Source organism: Ursus americanus, chromosome 18 (genome assembly GCF_024610735.1).
Source record: "Ursus americanus isolate L20-20 chromosome 18, mUrsAme1.1.p, whole genome shotgun sequence".
Classification (NCBI taxonomy): Eukaryota; Metazoa; Chordata; class Mammalia; order Carnivora; family Ursidae; genus Ursus; species Ursus americanus.
Genome location: NC_142144.1, coordinates 45450682 through 45471984, shown reverse-complemented (window position 1 = coordinate 45471984; position 21303 = coordinate 45450682). Strand labels below are relative to the sequence as shown.

The 21303-nt window shown below is 41.5% G+C and overlaps 1 long non-coding RNA gene across 1 annotated transcript in view; it reads left to right on the top strand.

Moving 5' to 3' along the window:
- LOC123781328 (uncharacterized) overlaps positions 1–21303 on the top strand; it is a 165106-nt gene that overhangs the window by 103054 nt on the left and 40749 nt on the right. The window contains exons 3-4 of the long non-coding RNA XR_006776663.2: positions 7465–7517; positions 8963–9142. This is a non-coding gene — a long non-coding RNA (uncharacterized LOC123781328). The remainder of the gene's footprint in view (positions 1–7464; positions 7518–8962; positions 9143–21303) is intronic.

Sequence of the window (21303 nt, the reverse complement as noted above, 5' to 3'; positions counted from 1 at the left end):
CAGATGCTTAACCAACTGAGCCACCCAGGCACCCCAGGATTTGCTTTAAAAAGTGGTCTTTTTTGCTAGCATTATGTGGACTTCCAAAGTTAGTGGAAGCCAAATCAAGATAAGTGAAATCTGACAGCATACTTGAAAAGCCCATGATTTTCATGATTATAAATCAAAAGATCAATATTTGTCTCTGTACAGACAGATGACAGAGGGAGGTAGGGGTTGGAGACATCTAGTAGAAAGAGTCAAATATTACTGAGTTTCTTTCTCCAAAACCCTTTCCACCAGGCTTTTCCCCCCAGCTGCCTATATTGAACACATTACCAGAATGGTTTCCAGATCTTTACGACATTGTGCGGGTGAATACAGACCAATTACCCAGCTGAATAGCAAGGAGGGAGGGATCTTTTATTACTCCTGTCAGCTGTTGCACATCTAGACATGTAGCTAATAATTTATTTGCCTCTAATTTTGGAGGCTGGCTCTAGATGATAAGCCTCATAAAAAGCTAACAAGGAGATGCTTTTGATAAGGGGTAAATCATTAAATGGAGAAATGACCAGTTGATTTATGACTTACTGGAATACTTTAGACTGTGAAAGATAAACCTTTCTGTTTTGCAAGTGATATCCTTGCTATCCCTTAAAAAAATTTAAACTTGGATTAACAATGGAAAGGAAAAAACACATTCTGGTTAATTTCAGACATCTTCAGTTAGAATAAATGCTCGTTACTCAGTGTTGGTGTCCTATTTCCTGTCTTGACCACATAGGTAGTTGGACTCAGAAATATTTGTGCCAATGTCTCCTTGGGAGCCGATAAAAATGATAGAATTTATGAAGATAAGCACACAGGAGCAATATGATTTTTTGATAAAATAAGATTTATAGCAGTATTTAGCTGAGAATTTCTTAGGAATATACATAATTTTGGAGTAATTTAATTAGGCATACATAACGAGAAATTCCTGTAGATAACTATAATTGTTATCCACACTGTTAGGCCAACATTTTCAGGGGTCACTTGGGGAAAGGTGTGTGAAGGAGGAGGTCATGATGTGTGAAAGCAGGAATCATGGGGAAGACACTTTATGTAGACATGGCACAGTTCCAAATTAGTGGAGTCAGGAGATGGGTTCTTCCCTTCAATAGCTATAAGACCCTGGGAAAGATAGTTACTCTCTCCGGTCCTCATCTGTCTGGAGAGTGGAGAGTGAACTGAATGTAATATTTCCATGCTATTGGTATATGATTCACTTTATAAGACAAAAGCATTTTTATATGTGTAGTTGTATCCCGGTAGAAATAGATTGCTTCTTATTTTTTCCTTTATTTTTATAACTAACATTTTTTTTCTTTTTTAAAAACATTTCATGAAAACGGTTGCTTCAACCTGTTACAGTAATTACAAAAATTATATGCATTACACACTAGAATATTATTCAGCCTTTACAAAGAAGGAAATCCTGCCATTTGTGACAATATGGATATATCTGGAGAACATTATGCTAAGTGAAATAGGCCAGCTGCGGAAACACAAATATTGTATGATCTCATTTATATGTAGAATCTAAAATAGTTGAACTCGAGGCATCTGGGTGGCTCAGTCTGTTAAGCCTCTGTCTTCAGCCAGATCATGATCCCAGGGTCCTGGGATCGAGACCCTTGGTGGGCTGTCTGTGCAGCGGGGAGCCTGCTTCTCCCTCTCTCTCTGCCTGCCACTCTGCCTGCTTGTGCTCTCTCTCTGTCAAATAAATGAATAAAATCTTTTAAAAAATAAAGTAAAATAAAATAAAATAGTTGAACTCATAAAAACACTGAGTAGAATGAGGTTGCCAGGAAATTGGGGGAGGGGAGGATAGGGAAAATGGAGAGACTTTGGTGAAATAGTACAAAATTTCAGTTCTGCAGGACGAGTAAGTTCTGGAGATCTAATTACAGCATGGTGACTATAGTTAACAATACTTCATTGTATACTTTTATGCCTATAAGTTGCTAAGAGAGTAGATCATAAGTATTCTTAACACAAATAAAAAAGGTATGTATGAGGTGATGACTATTGTATTTAATTAATTTTTTTGTTGTTTTTTGTTGTTGCTGTTGTTGTTTTGAGAGAGAGAGAGAGACAGAGAGGGCACAAGCAGGGGAGAGGCAGAGGGAGAAGCAGACTCCTGGCTGAGCTGGGAGCCTGGCGTGGGGCTCGATCCCAGGACCTGGAGATCATGACCTGAGCCGAAGGCAGACATCTAACCATCTGAGCCACCCAGGTGCCCCGGTGATGAATATTTTAATTACTTGATCGTGGTGATCATTTCACAATGTATATGTATATTAAAACATCAAGTTGTACACCCTACAGATATACAATTTTTACTTGTCAGTTACATCTCAATAAAATCGAAGAAGAAAAAATTGCCTAACTGATCTGCCTACAAGCAGACTTTTTAAAGAACTCAGGTGGGGACACCTTGCAATGTAACAACACCTAGAGACTTTTTTTTTTTTTTTTACTACCTCAGAAAAATGCAGGCAGTAACAAGAATGTAAAAACATGCCAATATTTTTTCAACTTTTATAATTCAAATCCATTCAGATATTTATTTGGCAATTACTGATGAGGTCCCTGGTAAATTCAGAATGTAAAGTTATTGAAGAAATACATGTGGCTCTTGTCCTTATAAAAGTTGCAGTCTAAGCTTTGTTCTAATTTTCATTATGATTTTTTTCTTTGATCTTTTAGCTGTTTAATAAAGTGTGTTTACGATTTTTCCCAAATCTATGTTCTTGTAATAAGTGCTTTTACTGATTCCAAATATAGTTGCACTGAAGAAATAGAACATGGTTTAAATGATACTGACTGAAATTTACTGAGAATTTTTTATGGTCTGGTATGTGGTCAGTTTTCATCAATGTTCCATGTATGCTTGAAAGAATATGTATTCTCTGATCATAATGTGTATAGGGCTTAATTTGTGCCCATTACATAAATTATTAATTGTATTATTTAAATATTCTTTATTCCCATGATTATATTGGTTTACTTTATATATTCATTATATAGAAAGTATGTTAAAATTTGGTGGTGGATTTGTCAACTTTTCCTTGCAGTTTTATTAATTTTTTGGCTTTGTATGTTATGAGGCCTTCTTAATAGCTACATACAGGTTTAGAATTTTTATATCATCCTGGCTAATTGAACTAGTCAGATTCTAGGTGACTGTGGCATTGACTGACAGCAGGACTTCAACCTCCTGTGAAACCCTGAGCCAGAGCTACTCAGGTGAGAGCAGCTTTCAGATTCCTGACACTGAAACTTCCTTCTGAAACTGAAATGGAAACTTCTTTCTGAAACCACGAGAAACAACTGTTTGCTTTTTTAAACAGCTAAGTTTTAGGGTAATTTTTCACATGGTTAGAGATAACTAGCACTGTCTGATTTTCTCTATTTTCTCTTTCTGGAACTCTAATTGGCCAACTATTAGCCTTTTTTCATTTGCTCCTCCACATCTCTTGACATAACTTTTCCAACTCTCTGTCTCTCTGTGTGAAGTATTCAGCATAATTTACTCAGACCTAGCTTCTAGTTTTCCAGTTCTTTCTCTGGCTCATTCTTACTTGCATTCAAATAATCTAGTGAGTTTTTAATTTTGGCGATTCCATTTTCATTCCTGGAAATTCTGTTTATTTTTTCTCACACATTTTTGCTCATTTTTGATAACATCTTATTCCTCGTATTTGGTCAATCAGAATTGTTTCAGAATATCAAGGAGACTTGGATGAAGATGCCCACAGTTCCAGCAAAGATTTGTGTTTCATTTTGACAAGATCCTGGGGTGTTATCAATCTAGAGGCACATTTAATTCAATATAGTTGCTTTCATGTTCAGGGCTTCCCAAAGGCATAAATTAAACCTCCCACCCCTGACTTTCCTGATGGGAAACTTAGAATTTCAAAATTCATCAGGGAGCTATTTCCTTCACTGAGCAAAGGATTGAGGCAGGCAAGTTGTAATGACATCTGGTCACCCTCTGGTCAGGGTTAGGTACCTGCTGATGGAGAGCAGTGAGGGTTGTCACCACAGCCTCTGTATCTCCAAGAGGACTGGGTCGATCCTCTTCATCCGGGCAATTCCTGAAGCTGGTTTCTGCAGGTACTATTGAAGAAATGCCCCTGGGGTTATTTCTTTTTTATAGGGCGGGCAGGAACTGGCTCTGACTCCTATGGAGAATGACCAAGCACTCCGTGGCTGAGCTGCCCGAGCATATGAAATCTGCCACTCTTTAAAACAAGTGCAGATAGTGGCTAGTCACACTTTTCTAGTTCATCTCAAATACAGCATGGGAATCAAAGTTCAAAAATTACTATTATTGGTATCAATTAGTTTTGCTTTCAAGACGTACAGGCTTCGAAAACTTCAGAAAGTAGTCTGTTGACTGAAAGAAAATGTCTCTTTACAAATTGGCTTTTGTTTAATGACTCTTAGGCTTTATAAGGCAGACCCAGAGATAACCTACCAAGACCTTGGTATAGTCACCGAGGGCTTCTTAAACTGTTTGTGGTGCAGGATAATTTTTTTAACCAATTCTTTTTCTCATTCCTCTGTTTTATTTAAGTTTATTACTTCATTTTTCTCTTTCTCTTGGTTTGTAACTTAAAGGGGACAAAATTTATCAGGTACTGACTTAATTTATTGTTTCTCTTTTTTTTTTCCCTCCCTAATATAAGCATTGAGAGCAATAAATCTCCTCTAAGTACTGCATTGGCAGTATCCCAGATTGAGATGTAGACTCTCATAATTTTGTTCTTTAAATATCTTAAATGTCTTCCCAACCAAAAGTTTACCTAAGAAGAATTCACTCTGCTGAGTGCAATAAGAAAAAGAGCTGAAAAAGAAGTACAACTGGAGGAAGGAAATGGCACAAGCTAAAATGATCAATTATTGATATTATGATATTATGCCTAAGATAATCAAATAAAAATTTCTTAGAATTGGTAAAAATTTATTGAAAGTGAATGGATGCAAAATAAACATTCACAAAATTATTTCTTTCTTCTTTTATGCCAAGATTTAGAAAATAAAAGGTTAGGAAGACCCATACATGATACCAGCTATAAAAATAAATCATCCTAAAATTAGCTTACCAATAAATATGCAGAAACTATATGAAAACCACAAAATTTACTACAGTTACAAAAAGACAAGAAAATAAGCAGATATATCATGCTCATGAGTGAGAAGACTCAATGTTGTAAAGATGTGTATCTTTTTAAATTAATTTATATACTTAGTGTAATGTCAATCAGAATCTTAAGGGACCAGTGTGGAAAATATGCCCAAATGATCCTGAAGCTCTTCTGGGAAAATAAATCAACAATCTCTCCTGCCTCTCCTCCTGGGGAGGTGAAGGTCTGGCCAGGGTGAGGGGTATAGATGTGAGGAAGGTGAGGAGGCAGGCTGGGTGCAGAGGACCAGTTATCACCTGGGTCATCTTGTGATCCACTTTCAAAATGGACAAGGGCAACTCTTGGCCAAGACCTTGGGCATTTCCCACAGGGAAATGAGTGCATTTCCACAATCAACAAATGTTCATTGAACATCAGGCATGATTCTAGGAATCAGGGATGGAGCCGTGGACAAAACAAAATCCCACCCTTGGGGAACTTAGGTTCTATTCGGAGAAGCAGGCAATCAACTTGGGTTTTGCTGAATGATTCTTAAGCCTTACAGGGGAGACCTGGAAACACCTACCAAGATCCTAATGGCATAAATTAGAGATTCTTAAATCATTGGTCTTGATTTTGTTTTTATTTGTCTTTATTTCCAATCCGTGGCAGACAGGTATTTTTGGATATCTAGAATCTTTTGCCTAGATGTTGTGGTACTACCAGAGGTTTCTACACACTCTCAAGTTTTGTCCTTATTTCACTCAGAGGTTCTTGGACCCACCAAGTAGCACTGAAGTAAAAGACCTCTGGAAACATCTCGGGGTTAGACTACAGTCCTACAGACAAGCTCGTTTCTAATGCAGGTTGGCTGGAGCAGTCAATTTTCCTCCATCCATCCCATTGACATTTCACTGTTGTTCCCCTTCTTTCACACAAGAGCACTCAGATTTCTAAAAGTTATGGTTCCTCTACCCTTCAAACTTGGTCTCCATGGCAGGGGCATGAGCCTCTGACCTGGATTGTCTTGGGTTCAAATTCTGAGCCTTTGCCTGCTAGCTCTGTACCCATGGCTATTTTGAATGAGGAATGGCACCTACTGGGAAAGAATACGGGTAATCTTCTAAAAGAGAGAAAGACAAAAGCAGGGCTTGGTCAGAACACGTTTCCCTCTTGTGTATAGTGAGAAATACTAGGCGTTTTCATTTTTGAAGGTCCAAAAATTAATAAATGGTCTATTTTCCCATCTTAAATTCTAATTCAGGTTTTCCTAATATCCAGGTCTCTCAGTCTCTCAGGTTTGCTCAGGGCTTCGGTCCAATTACGTCAGAGGAAATTGCTGTTCACCTCAAGAAAAGTTTCGGACCTCTCTGAGCAACAGTTTTCCTATCTGTGAAGCACATAATGATACACATGGTGGAGATCCCACTGCAGTCTATGAATGTATCAAATTAACACGTCATACACCTTAAACTTATGCAATATTATATATCAGTTATACCTCAATTAAAAAGTGATGTACTCCTTTTAGGGTTGCTGAGGGTATTAGATTAATTAACATTTGTAGCGCCCCTAACACAGAGCCAGGAGTATTTGAAGCACTTGATAAATATTAGCTATTCTCTTAGAAACAAGAGTTGAACAAGCAGTTCCTGGTTTATACAGACCAGCGATTTACTGGTGATTATGATTTACCTCTACGGCTAGGGTTTCTAAATTCAGGACTGCTCTGCGCACTTCCTGAAAAGGATGTTCTTAATTCCTTTCCCCTCCTGATTCTAGTACAAAAAGAAGAGGCGAGCCGCTATAGGATTGTTTCTTTGGGTTTAGTTCACATTTAAGTTTTGAATCAGACTCTGCGGACCCCACTTTCCCTTATGGCTTGCACTAAGAGAGCATTTAGTTACAGATTCTCTTAGGCTTAAAGGAGGTAAAGACGATGCGTCCCCGAAAGGCAAGCTGGGGCTCCTGAAACGCTTCAGAGGAGGGATGTTTTGAAGAGCGAGAGAAGCAGCTTCTGCGAGCAGACAGGGTGCCCTCGCACAGAGATCTCAGTTCTTTCTGGCCCCAAATAAGGTCATCTTTGGCTCATTTCGGTTTCCCTCCCCAGGCAGAAGCAAGCCCAGTTCATGGTGGTTTATCACTTCATTTGGGATTGTTTTTGACTCTCAGACATAACTATGTCTGAAATCAAGATTAAGGTCTGTGAATCTGGTGAACAAAATGGAAATAATGGCTGAAAATTCCCCTATCTACCTTGAAAGGCTAACCTGGAGTGAGAGATTGTTTTCTGTGTTTATCTTTCCAGGTGTTTTGCAGAAGCCTACCGAGCCAGTCGTGGGTATGAGTCATCTGGCTGTGGTAAGATCAGAAATTCCTACAACATGATTTAGGAGTCCAGCATCCGAGGCAGGGAAAGTGAAGGGAAGCGGCCCTCTAGGCTTGCATCACTCCCCCCCCAACCCCCCCACCCCCGCCCAGCCCCGGGTGGCCTGATTTCCGTCTTAAGCTGCGGGCAGGTGCAGATTGAGACAACTGTTTTCTAAATCTTGTTTTTCTCCTTTCCTCTTCTGTTCTTTTTTGCCCTCCCCCACCCCCGCCGCCCTTCCTGACACTGTAAAGCCAGAGCGAGCACGCACTTAAGTCGAATGTGTAGAAGCTCGTAAGCAGAAAATTGATCGTGTGTGCGTGTGAAAATGGTTAAAAGCGAGACAAAGTGGAAGAGGAGAGACAGAGGAGGTGGGGATGGCAAAAAAGCACTGGGAAGGAGAAGGGGACCCTCGGGCAGGCGAGGAAGGGATGCGGAGCCTGCAGAGAGCAAGGAGAGAAGTCCGGGTTTGTAACTTTGCCAACTGGGGACGGACTTGGCCAAATGGTGCTTTTCTATTTGCCCACGCCGCAACTAAAGAAAACAGAGACGATTGCACCTGCTGTGTTCGGGAAAAGCAATTGCTGCAATACACCGAATTTACATGTTAAGATGTTTAAACATTAGAAACCTGCCAGAGCACAGTTCTGTACATTTGAAATTGCTCAGCAGCTCGGAAAGTGCCGGTGCTCAGGGGCCCCCAGGGGTTCTGTCCCCTGCTGCGCCCTGCAGAGAGCCAGGCAGCTGGGGTGAGCACAGCGGCCGCCCGGTCCACGCCTCCGTGGTCTGTCTTCCCGAAGAATGATACAAATCCTAGTTGAAAATGAAAATGAGCAGCTTCAATGCCCCTTGCTCGACAGCACGCCCTTTCACTCACAGAGGTCGGATGTTCCTATTCGCTGCTAAGTACCGCTCTGTCCCTAAGAGCCTGGGAGTCCCAGAACCCGGACAAGTCAAGTTAGTTCTCAAAAGCGAGTATGTGAACTCCAGGGGAATGAAAAAAAAAGTGCTCAAGTACCTTTCTCTCTCCGTATTATTTTACTTGGAGGACACCTAGCGGCAGTTTATTGGCTGTGTTCTTCAAAGGCAAACGGAAAGCCACCAGGATGTAGTACTGGTGTTGGTGGGTGGGGGGAGTTGCGGGTGGGAGCCTAGTTCTCTCAGGGCCGGCGCAGGCGCAGGCGCAGCAGGACTTGCCTTCAGTCCGCAGACGCGTCTGCCTTTTGAGGCCCTGGGTGATGTTGGGGCCCCTGCCAGAGTCTGCAGCCAAATCCCCTCTCCCAGCTTCCACGCTTGCCAAGCGAATTTCCCGGGGCCTAATTGTTTCACAAGTGGTTCTTAATGAGCTCATTGTTTATTTGACACCAATGACCTCTTTTTAAGACTACAGAATGGCCACAATCTGGTCAATCTGGTCACTTCATCAACTAATCAACAGATATTGATGGCGAGCCTTAGGCAGGCATTTGGAGGCCTTGCAAAGACAAGACAAAGATCCGCATGAACGGGAACTGGTTTTTCCCTCTTCACTTCTGGTGCCAAGCGTGCCCTCCCAGCTGGGTCCTTAGAGTCCGTGACCTGATCTGACTTGCCTTTTTCCCTCGTCTGTAAAGTGGAGGTGAGTGTACTTAGCTCCTCAGGTGGTTGTGAAGATGACGTAAAAGCTCGAGGTAACTCAAATACGGCCTGGTATCTGGTTGATGCGAAGTAATTAAGACCCTCCCCTCTCCCCCGACCCCATCTAGCCCCACCTGAGTCCTAGAAGCTAAACATACCGGGTGTCCCTCCTTCCCTGTCTCCCTCTCCCCCACTCTCTTCACTCTTGAAATCACTTCCCAGATTAATTACTTACACACAAGTCAGGGTTTCAAAACTCTGCTTTCTGGGAAGACGACCCAAGACAAAATGATTCCTATTTCAACTATAATGTGAGCCAGTCTTATGGCAAATACCAGATTTTAGAAATATCTTAATACGTCCCATAATAGTTCACTGATAGGTAAGGCTTAGTCATGCGCAGAGTAAGGACTCTGGGATTGCATGTTATTTACTGACTAAAGAACAGACTTGTATTTGGGGATTAGTTCTCAACCGGCAAACTCCCAGCGACTCCCAGCGAGGGTTCTCACTTGCCGTTCAGATCTGGCTTGCCCCAGATCCGTCTTACAATTCTGTTGCGTGAAATCAAGGTAAATCATACAACTCTGTTGCGTGAAATCAAGGTAAATCACATGGTGTTAAAACTGGGGTGGCAGTTTCCCATTAATATATCCAGCATCAAAACTGGATGTTTTCATAATAAATTCCCTGGCAGCTGTGGTTCAGGAAGGGATGACATGATCTACTCTTTGCCAGGAAGGCGAGTGATGCCTTTTTTTTTTTTTTTTTTTGCATTTGGCTTAAGTTTACACAAGATGGTTTCCTTGAGCCTCACCGCATGTACTGTAAGCTTCAAACATTTTAATATGACTGTCAAGGGACCGCATATGTGGTCTCCACCCACTCCTGCAGCTTCCTCTTGCACCACGCTTGGTCTTGCTTATTATGTTCTTACTCATTAATTTTTAAAAATCTTCCATGAACCAACTGAGTTTTTGTTTTGTTTATTTTTTACCCTGGTTAAGTCAGCGCACGAGTGTTCTTTTTGGACCCCTTGTTCTCCTACTTTTCATTTGGCTAACTCCTTCCTACTCACGTTTTAGGATTCAGCATCATCTGGCTTCCCGAGAGTTCTTTCTTGACCCTAATCTACATGTGTTCTTTTCCCTTATTCTCTCTTCTTAGGCTACTTCTGAGCACCTACCGTAATTTCTAGTTACGTGTTCGTGTTTGTATTTGTTGGTTTATTGTGTTATGTCCCCACTAGAAATACATGCTCAGTGGAAGAAGATCCCTGTCTCGTTTGTTTCCTGTACTTAGCAAGGTGTCTGGTTGATGCAGGGCACTCATTACTGAATGACTGAAACCAACTCAGCTAATAAAAAAAGTTCCTGGATCATTTCCACACACTAACACACCCAACATTTCCCTTGACAAAGCTTATGTTTTGTTCAAGCAGCCTTCTGGGGAATCCCCTTTGCCTCAGAGATTATTTCTGGCTACTGTTAGTTTCAAACGAACAAAAATTGGTTCCTAAGAAGAATCTTTTTCTACCATTCAGAAAAATAATTTTTCCCTCCTTAAAGCAGGCATTTCAATGAATGTTTCTTATACATCATTTATGCAGACTTATAATAGCTCAAATTCCATTGGGACAAATTCCCATCCCAACAGATAGCTCTGTGTAGTGAAAAGATTTTTCATATCCTCAGTTTGTGGGTTGAGAACTGATTCCAAAATGTAAGTCTGTTCTTTAGTCAGTAAATAACATGCAATCCCAGAGTCCTTACTCTGCGCATGACTAAGCCTTACCTATCAGTGAACTATCATGGGACGTATTAAGATATTTCTAAAATCTGGTATTCGCCATAAGACTGGCTCACATTATAGCTGAAATAGGAATCATTTTGTCTTGGGTTGTCTTCCCAGAAAGCAGAGTTTTGAAACCATGACTTGTGTGTAAGTAATTTATTTGGGAAGTGATTTCAAGAGTGAGACAGTGGGAGAGGGAGACAGGGAAGGAGGGAAATCCAATATGAGGGCCTGTTATTGAACTTGCTGCTGTGAGCAGTGGGGGTCTGCATTCCCCCGGATCTCTGGAGAGCCTTAAATGTTCAGCTTCCGTAAGCTCCGGGTCTAGTAGACCTTTTCAGTGGCTTTTATCAGAATGTGTCTTCCAGAGACCTGGCTGTTTCCTTCCACTCTCATTTCTGTGCTGTTTTTACTTTCTGGATTGCTTCTCTCCTTTTCTTAAAACCTCGTGAATGCCTGATCACTCTATCCGGTAAGCTTGTCATTCCCACTCATCCTTTAGGATTTAGCTTAGCCAACCCTCCAAGGGACCTCTCTCCCTCCCCACCCCCATCCTTATTGCCCTCCCAGATCACCTGGTGCCTGACTCTATTTTCACATTCACTACACTGCCCTGTAAATTTAGGTTCCTTCCCTCCCCTTCAACCATGCTTCTCAAAGGAACAGAGCCTGTTTTTCATTAGCATTCATTGCCTTCCCACAATACGTGGTCAATAAAATCGATGTGTTTTAGTTTTTCAAGTAGACAACAAGCTCCTCAAGGTTAGGTACTGTGCCTTACTCAATGCCATATTTCAGGCTAGCAGAATGTCTCGCAGAGTATATGCTTTAAAAATATTTGTGTAATGCTAAGGGAAGGGAAGATGTCTTTCTGTCTCTGTAAGAAAATGGAGCTATAAAAAGATCTCTGACTCAAGTGTTTGAACACCTACAGATTGCGTTTCTACTTCAGAAACTCTAGCTATAAAAACATCAGTGACTCAAGTTGCTAGGTGTCTGCAGACGGTGTTTCTTTTGTAAATTTTAAGTCAAAATAGTGACTCAAGCTGTTTCAGCAGAAGTGAGAAATAAGAAATCATGTAGATAATGCACCAGATGAGTCAAATGAAATTTAGAAAGAAAAAAAAAACCCAATTTTGAAATTAAGAGACCAATTTTGAAAGTCTGCCTAGTCATTGCCTGCCTAGACTTTATTATTATTTTTTTTTACAGTGTGCAGAGTGCACACAAAATGGTATGTGTTTGGTGGACCTAAGAGAGTGACCTTTTGTACAATGCATAATAGAGTGATTACATTACATGACATTGACATTTTGGGGGGGGCTTAAACAACAGAAGTTTATTTCTCGCAGTCCTGGAGGCTAGGAGGTCAAGATCAAGGTGTCTACAGGTTGGTTTCTTCTTCTTTTTTAAAAATTATTAACATATAATGTATTGTTTGTTTCGGGGGTACAGGTCTGTGATTCATCAGTCTTACACAACACCCAACACTCACCACAACACATACCCTCCCCAATGTCCATCACCCAGCCACCCCATCCCCCCCCACTCCCTTCCAGCAACCCTCACTTTGTTTCCTGAGATTAAGAGTCTCTTATGGTTTGTCTCCCTCTGATTTCATCTTGTTTTATTTTTTCTTCTCTTCCCTTATAGATCCTCTGCCTTGTTTCTTAAATTCCACAGATCAGTGAGATCATATGATAATTGTCTTTCTCTGATTGACTTATTTCACTTACCATAATACCCTCTAGTTCCATCCACGTCATTGCAAATGGCAAGATTTCATTTTTTTGTTGGCTGAGTAATATTCCATTGTATATATATATACACCATATCTTCTTTATCCATTCATCTGTCAATGGACATCTGGGCTTCTTCCACAGTTTGGCTATTGTGGACATTGCTGCTATAAACATTGGGGTGCAGGTGCCCCTTCTGATCACCACATTTGTATCTTTGGGGTATATACCCAGTAGTGCAATTGCTGGGTCGTAGGGTAGCTTTATTTTCAACTTTTTGAGGAAACTCCATACAACATTGACTTTTGAATTGATTACTTTACAATGAATTTTATAAATTTTATTTCACATAATCCTTCTTAATACTTATTTCCCTTTTTTTATTTTTATAGCTCGGCTTTGGAGGGATCTGAAATGCTTTTATAATACACGCATATATTACTATTGGTGGAAAAAGTAATATATACAAATTCGAGGGGTCAAACACAAAATTCTTAGTGTAAAAATTATTATTCTCTGGAATTTTGATCTATTCTCTCTCTCTTTCCTTCCAAGTTGAGTTTTTACTCTCACGTGAGTCTGACTATTTGGTCCTAATAGGAAAAACAGTTGTGCGTGTTTTAGAGATGCCTTGAATCCTTTTAACAGAGAGAAACCTTTGTATTTTCTAACAAAGTTGAGCTTTATAAAGCCATCCCTGGGAGAAATAACATATGAACTTCATTGCACCTATGAATGACTGTATGCATGTTTCATAGCGGAGGACAGTTCCGCCCTTACGGATATTAGTTGTCTGAGGATAGTGAGGAGAAGCACTTAAACTCCAGCCAACATAGTGACAGCCAATAAATAATAAATAAATAAGAGGAGAGGGTCTCAGGAAAAAATTAGATTTCTTTATCTTTTGTTCAGGAATAATTCAAATTAACTATGGTTTCAAAAGTCAAATGTTTCCGGGAGGATTAAGTGTTGGGATGTGTGTGTGCATGTGCGTACTGCTGGGACAGAATTATAACCCTTCTTTATCTTAATGCCAATTGGCATAAACACCAACACATATATCTTTTATTGTCTAGCTGAATTTAGCCATTTTGTAAGAATAGCTATTTTTTAAAAGATGTTTATTTATTTATCAGAGAGAGAGACTGAGCAAGCAGGGGGAGTGGCAGGCAGAGGGAGAAGCAGGCTCCCAGCTGAGCAAGAAGTCCGACGTGGGGCTCGATCCCAGGACTCCGGGATCATGACCTGAGCCGAAGGCAGACGCTTAAGTGACTGAGCCACCCAGGCATCCCAAGAATAGCTGTTTTAGACAAGGTCTGGGTAGGGAGGAGGAAAGAGAATTATGGAGCATGGAACACCTCAAGAGGAAGGCATGCCTGGTTGCCTTCATGCTGAGAACCTTCAGGAAGCATACGGGTGCCCTCATGTAGGAGATGTGATAGAATCCCAGCTTCTCCACTTATCAGCCGTGGCACTGGGGTAAATTGTTTAATTTTCCTGGGGCTTAGAGTGTTTTCTCATTTGTAAGATGTGAATAATAATAGAAAGGTCCCCCAGGACTGTCATGCTAATTAAATGAGATTGATATAGAAGATGCTTAGGGCATAAGCACTCAGTGAATATTAGTCTCAGTCCCCCCCCCCCCCCCCCCCCGTCTTCCTCCTCCTCGTTTGTCCTCTTCTCTTTCTCCTTTGACTTCTTTTCCACCTTGGTCCTCCGGTGGGGAGAACACAAGAATGTACCAGGAAATGCAAGACACCTCAGAAAAAGGAGGCAGAGAGAGAGAGCCGATAATGCCGATGAGCCATGGTCTTTCTCCTTTCTGTCACGTGTCTCTGTCCACGCCCTCAGCCATCCTCTGTCCTGGCATGCAGAAGGCCGCACACAGAGTTCTCCACTGCGAGGCTCCTCGCCTCATGTAACCACCGGGCCCCTGGCACCCGTGAGGGCTGTAGAGAGGTTTAGGCAGCACTTCTCCTGCTGGGGTGGAAAAGTGAACTCGATCACCTCTGAGGCACCTGGTTCTTGACATGACCCCATTGTGTCCTTGGACAAAGGAAGCAAACCTGGTTGTGAGCATCCCTGGGCTGGCGTCACTGCGGAACACGTGCGTGGAGGGGAGAGGAGTTGAGCACAGTGTACCCGTGCGTGGGTCCTTCAGTGACTGTCGGCCTTTCCAGTGTGAGAGCACTGATACTCCAGCCCAAACACTTCCAGCTGAGCTGTTGGGCGCTCACTGCGAGCAGGTGCTCTTCTAATTCTGGGCATTACCTGCTTTCATTCTTAGTCTCCCGAGGTGGGAGACACTGCTATGACTCCAGCCTGACAAAGGTGACACCAAGGCACAGAGAATTAAAGTAGCAGAATCAAGATGAAACCAGGCCATTCTGGCTTCAGAGCCTCCTTCTTAACCACTGACCTCTCACCTCCCCCTAACCCCAGTATTCCACTCCCTGTGGCCTTCCCATGTGTGCTTACAAGCCATTACGAGCCTGTGAATTCTGTAAGGCATGCCTTTTCCCTTGATTCTTCTCTCGGATGCTTCCTGTTATTCTTAAAAGTTAATTCAGGCAATAAATACTTATTACACTCTATTGTATTTCATCACTTATTTCTCTCCTCCTCCAGACCCTTAGATCTTGTTTCCTATCCCTAGGCAATTGCACAGTGCCTGGTACAAAGGAGGTCCTCAATAAGATCTGCGGATGGAAAGAATGAATATTGTTTATGGGGTTGAATTTTTTTTCTCAGGATATGAGTGTGTAGACACATCCAGGTATATATAGTTGTGGTAAACCTGAGGATCGCAATGAGTTAAAACAGTCCACAGCTTCTATTTATGGTGAAAATGCTAACAATTCCCCAGGTGGATAGCTTGCTTTTCTTTTCTTTTTTATAATAATTTTTTATTGTGTTATGTTAGTCACCATACAGTACATCCCAAGTTTTTGATGTAAAGTTCCATGATTCATTACTTGCGTATAACACCCAGTGCACCATGCAATACGTGCCCTCCTTACTACCCATCACCGGCCTATCCCCCAACCCTCTCCCCTCTAAAGCCCTCAGTTTGTTTCCCAGAGTCCATAGTCGATAGCTTGCTTTTCTAAGGAAAAGAAGGAGCCCACAGTTTTACGCTATGATTTCCAAATCATGTGTATGGTGTGAATTTTGATCGGCTGGCACTAGGTGGCGCCAAGGAGCCTTGCAGGAAAGCTCAAAAGAAACGTGAGCCACTGCAACCAAGCCTCAGATTGCGCTGGGAATAAATTTAAAGATTATTATTTTTTAAGATTTGCAAATGGGCGCATTGTTTGAGCCAGTTACCCAGTGACATTTATTTTCTGACGCATTTTTTTTCTCCACTGGTTATCTTACTTTTTAAATGGAAAGTTCTTATACTTTGTTTCTTCACATTTCCCAGTAACCTAGTCCGTTTTCAATATCCAGGTGAAGGTTCTATTTTGAAGATGTATTTCTTTATTTATTTTAGAGACAGGGAAAGAGCGCATATGGGGTGGGGAGGGGACAGAGGGAAAGAATCTCAGGCAGACTCCCCGCTGGGCATGAGGCTGTCTCTCAGACCCTGAGATCAAGACCCGAGCCGAAATCAAGGGTTGGCCATTTAACTGAGCCACCCCAGTGCCCTGAAGGCTCTGTTTCTTTTCTTTCTTTTTTTTTTTTTCTTTTGTTGTTGTTGTTGTCTTGGTGATTTTTTTAAAGATTTATTTATGAGAGAGAGAGAGAGAGACCGAGCAGGAGGGGCAGAGGGAGAGAATCTCCAGCACATTGTGCCCCCAGTGTGGAGCCCAGTGCAGAACTCAAGCTTGTGACCCTGAGATCATGACCTGAGCCGAAATCAAGAGTCAGACGCATAACCGACGGAACCACCCAGGCGCCCCTGAAGGCTGTGTTTTGTAATTGGGACTCAGCATCTCTGATCTTTCTCTGTCTCAACCCCCAACTCCCTCTCTCTCTCTCTCTCTTTTTTTTAGTACCGTGTGGTTGCAGACATCAAACTTCTGGCATGTCAAAAGAAAAAAAAAAAAAAAAGCCCTGGACTAGGGAGTTTTCTTTCCTTTTCTTTTTCTTTTTTTCCCCTTCCTCTCCCTTCCCCTCGCTCTCCCCCTCTTCTCACCTCCTCCTTCTTTTGGCATTTTTGTAGGTCAAAGCAGTGAATACCAGCAATTGCAGTTGATTCAACCTAAGAGTTGGGCCTCTGCCTTTGACTTGCCTTATGACCTTGGGAAGTCACCTAGTCTCTTTAGGCCTCACTGTTTTCATCTGTAAAATGGAAGGAATGGGTATTTCAAGTCATACTGACTTAGAAAGACCATTTTCATTTCGATTTTTCATAATTTCGACCCCTAAATTCTCCTGTGTCATCGACTGGATCTTTATGTCTTTGCTTCACATGTATTCTGGACTTTTATTAGCAGTTGTTTAATTATGGACTTTCATTAGACGTTTGTTAATTATGGACTACTGGAGACCTAAAATGTGCCCTGTTCATTGCCCTGAGTCTATTGTTACTTCCTTGAATAAGTTCTTTATGGTATGCAAACTCACTGTTAAGCCTATTTAGTCCAATTAGGGGAATACAATAATAGAAATTTATGTTTCATTATAGTATCAACCTAGGTTTCTCCCTTTATAATTAGTTTAGTGAGGCAGGCTCTGTGGCCTCTAATTACTTCTGTGGAATATATGATGATCTCCTAGGAGAGAGGTGTCTTACTCCAGAAATTTTGATCTTTCATAATAGGATTATTACACAAGAAAGTCGAACCAAACCTCAACTTTTTCTAGTGTCATGCATCCTGCGTGGGATGTTGAACCCTATCAGTTCTAATAGCTTTCCCAAATTTTAGTGTTTATAGCAATTAATAGATTTTTATACCATTTCTCTGTGATACTAAATTGGTAAAAACCAGATGATGTTTCTCCTTAACCTTGTAGGTATTTGTAAATGAGAATAATACTCCCCGCTAGACCAATAATTCCCCCGATTAAGTTGCTTGACACATGAATCCTGAGCAAATTCCTTAGGAAAATAATTTGATGATTAAATAGGAAATACTGCATATTGCCCACGGAGTTTCACAGTGAATCAGATATTAAAGGTTCTGAGAAGACCAGCAGGGCTCATTCCTATTTGGCTTTTAACTACCATTTCCAAATTTCTATGACTCTTTCTTCCCATAATATTGTGTAAAGTGTGGGAGCCATGGAACATATCCTTTTTTTTTTTTAAAGATTTTATTTATTTGACTGAGAGAGACAGCCAGAGAGAGAGGGAGCACAAGCAGGGGGAGTGGGAGAGGAAGAAGCAGCCTCTTAGCGGAGGAGCCTGATGTGGGGCTCGATCCCAGAACACTGGGATCACGCCCTGAGCCAAAGGCAGATGCTTAACGACTGCGCCACCCAGGCGCCCCATGGAACATATCCTTATGCTTTTTTCTCTTATTAAAGTTTTCTCCAAGGCAGGTGTTTATATTAACTTCCTATAATAGACAGTATCAGTATTTAACTTCAGGACCAAGGAAGAACACTCGGAATTTAACTACTCTTTGACTTTATTTACTCACTAGTCAATAAAAGTGAAGTTACAGCTAGAAATAGTATTTTGAAATTGTAGTTTCTTCAATTTTTAGGGAGATTTTTATGTCTAAAATTCTTGCTGCTACTGGACCAGGTAAATTTATTTTCTCCTCTAAACATGCTGGAGGAAGGCACACAATTGTGGGCCAACACTGTTAAATAACTTATCCATGTTTTTCATTTCCCTGATGCAAAAACATATTTGCTTGTATCTCATTGGTTTTTATTGTCATCTAATCTTTCTGAGTTTAAATCCTGACTCCCTGCTTTGTGATTTTTTTTTCAAGTTAACTAACCTCTCTGTGGCTCATTTCCCTCCTCCGTAAAGCGACATAATTTTAGTATCTAAGTTTTGCGGTTATTGTGAGGATCAGGTAAATGAATGCATCAAGGACAAAGCACAAAGCACGTGGAGGTCTGTCTGGAAAGCCTTCCATGGTGTGAGTTGTTACGGTTAATGCTCATGATGCTCGTCTGAGGTGGTGATGGAGAGACGATGTGGCGGGAACAACTTAAGTGACAGGGCTCAAGCCATAGTCAAAGCAGTGATAGATATTCCACAGGGCAGAAGGATAGGCTAGAGGTAGTTTTATCACATTAGTTAGGGCTTTTGGGAACTTTACAGTAGAGCCATCATCTGTTACCTATCATAGCTGGGCGAGAGAGTCTCATCAGAAAACCTTCCAGAAGGCAGGACATACCTTTTTCGAGGTAACAGTTTTGATATAGTGTCTCATAACCATGCTGCTGCCTAACGTCGAGAATGTTGGAGATTGGCTTGGAGGCTAATGTCCTTAAACTGATAACCTGGAGACTCTTCTCACCGGGGTTCAGCAAAGCTGGCCCCCGGATGAGGTCATTCATGGTGGTGAGCCGAGAGACAGCAGCTGGCCCCAGCTTAGCTCTGTGCCAGTCAGGAAAGGGCAAAAGCTCTCAGACTGTGCTCCTGTGAAGGGATCTGAAGGGAATCTGAAAGCTTTGATCTCCTAGGTGCCTTCGTAGTCGGAGAGACGATGGAGTGTCACAAAATCACACATGTTCTCCACTGGTATTTTCACTAAAGAGATGATTTCCTTTGTTATTAACCTGAGACAGGAGTTAAAAATTGCTTCAGAGTCTGAGTCTTAGCCTCTATTCATTTTTTTTTAAAGTAATTTCTGTGCCTAACGTGGGACTCAAACTCACGACCCTGAGATCAATATTCCCATCCTCTATCCACGGAGCTAACCAGGCGCCCCTCTTAGCCTGTTTTTACAAACAAACGCACTGACTCTAATTCCAGCCACTTGCATCGGATCGTCTCTCCCCACTTCCTAGTACTGTAACTGTTTTGAGAGATCAATTCATAATGAAACCCATTTCTCCTGACCTGGTGTATGTATGATCATGCCAGGGGGAATCTAGTCACAATGAAAGTAACAATTTTTCTCTCTTTTCCCACAACTGAATTGCAGATCCTCTTCCCACTTATGGTGATATATTACTTTGAAACGTTCTTGTTTGTAGCGTCAAACTTAACCCTGCAGAAAATTCTGTCATAGTGCTACAGTCACTCTAATTAGTGAGGCTTTAGTTGTTCTGTCAGAACACGGGACTTCCGTTTCCTGAATGTGTCCTGCAAAACTGTTGGTAACGACAAGCTCCTGGCAACGACTCTCCATTCTCATGGCACTGTGACCACCCTCTCTAGGTGTCTCTTTCCTGACTTGTTCTGCGTTCTTTTTATCGTGCAATGATGATGTGAAAGGTTTTACCCCATTTTGGGTTTTGGGAGGAAGACTGCCTTTCTGATTGAGCCTGAGTTCAAGGGATCACCTCATTGCAACACACCCAATTTATTTCCATGAAGCAAAACTTCTGGCCGCCGTGGCCCTGAATGAGATTATCATTGCTGAATCCCTTCATTCTTTCAGTCGACATGTAATGAGCACTTTCTATGTGCTAGGCACTGTCCTGTCACTTGGCGTACATCTGCGGACAAGACTGACAATGATACCGGTTCTCATACGGCTTATTTTCTAAATAAGAGAAGAAGACAATACACCATAAATATAATAAATCTAAAAGTTCTACTCTAGAGGTCTAGAAGAAGGGTAGATGCAAGTATATTCTAAATTTGAAAATATAGTCTTTATATTAGGAGGTTAAAAAAAATGGAATTCACAAAATTATTTAGGTCCCGGGAACCTGCCTAGGACTGGGCTTCTGTATGCAAATTCCCTTGATTGTCTTAAAACATCTCCATTTGTCCAAATCAGGATCCAAACAAGCCACCTGCTGCTTTGGTAGATTCGCGGAAGTCTTTGACAAATTTCCTTTAACCTGGAATAGTGTCTTTTCCGCACTCCCTTTTTTCTGTGGGTTGGTTTCAGTTGTCCAATGGATGATTTCACCGGGGCAGGTGCCCTGTTCACATTGCTTTGCCACTCACTGTTCTTGTGCATCCTGACCCAATGGCTCCCAAAAGAAAGCCACTGTGACTCTTTGGGCTTTCTTGCCTCTTTCCCCCGACTAGCTATGCCACCCCCTGCCCCTGGCAGTCTTCATCCAAATGACTGATGAGAGTGGATAAATGATTCAGCTTTTAATCTTTGGGATAACTAAGACGCATTCTACTCTTTCAAAGTTCCGTAGTGAAATTGAACGGCAGTTACTTGCAGCCATAACCTGCTCAATAATACTCCTATGGGCGGCTTCTTTTCTCTCCCTGGATTGTTTTGCTTTCTCATTTCTCTGCCAATGATATCCCACAAATAAACCATAAACCTGTCACAAGATCTACTTTTGGGGGAACGCAGCCTAAAATATCTACTATTTAACTTGGGTTAAATCGTTCTTGTGATGTCATTTAATGTATTAATCTATTTCTATAGATGGGAAGTTAGAACTAAAGGTTTTCTTAGATTTAGTGTTTTTTTTGGGGGGGGAGGGTCAAGAATTCTTCAGAGACAGTGCTGAGTTACCTCATATTGCATCACATCAAGAATCAAATTATGTGGTTATCTCACATTTGGTGTTATCAGTAAAT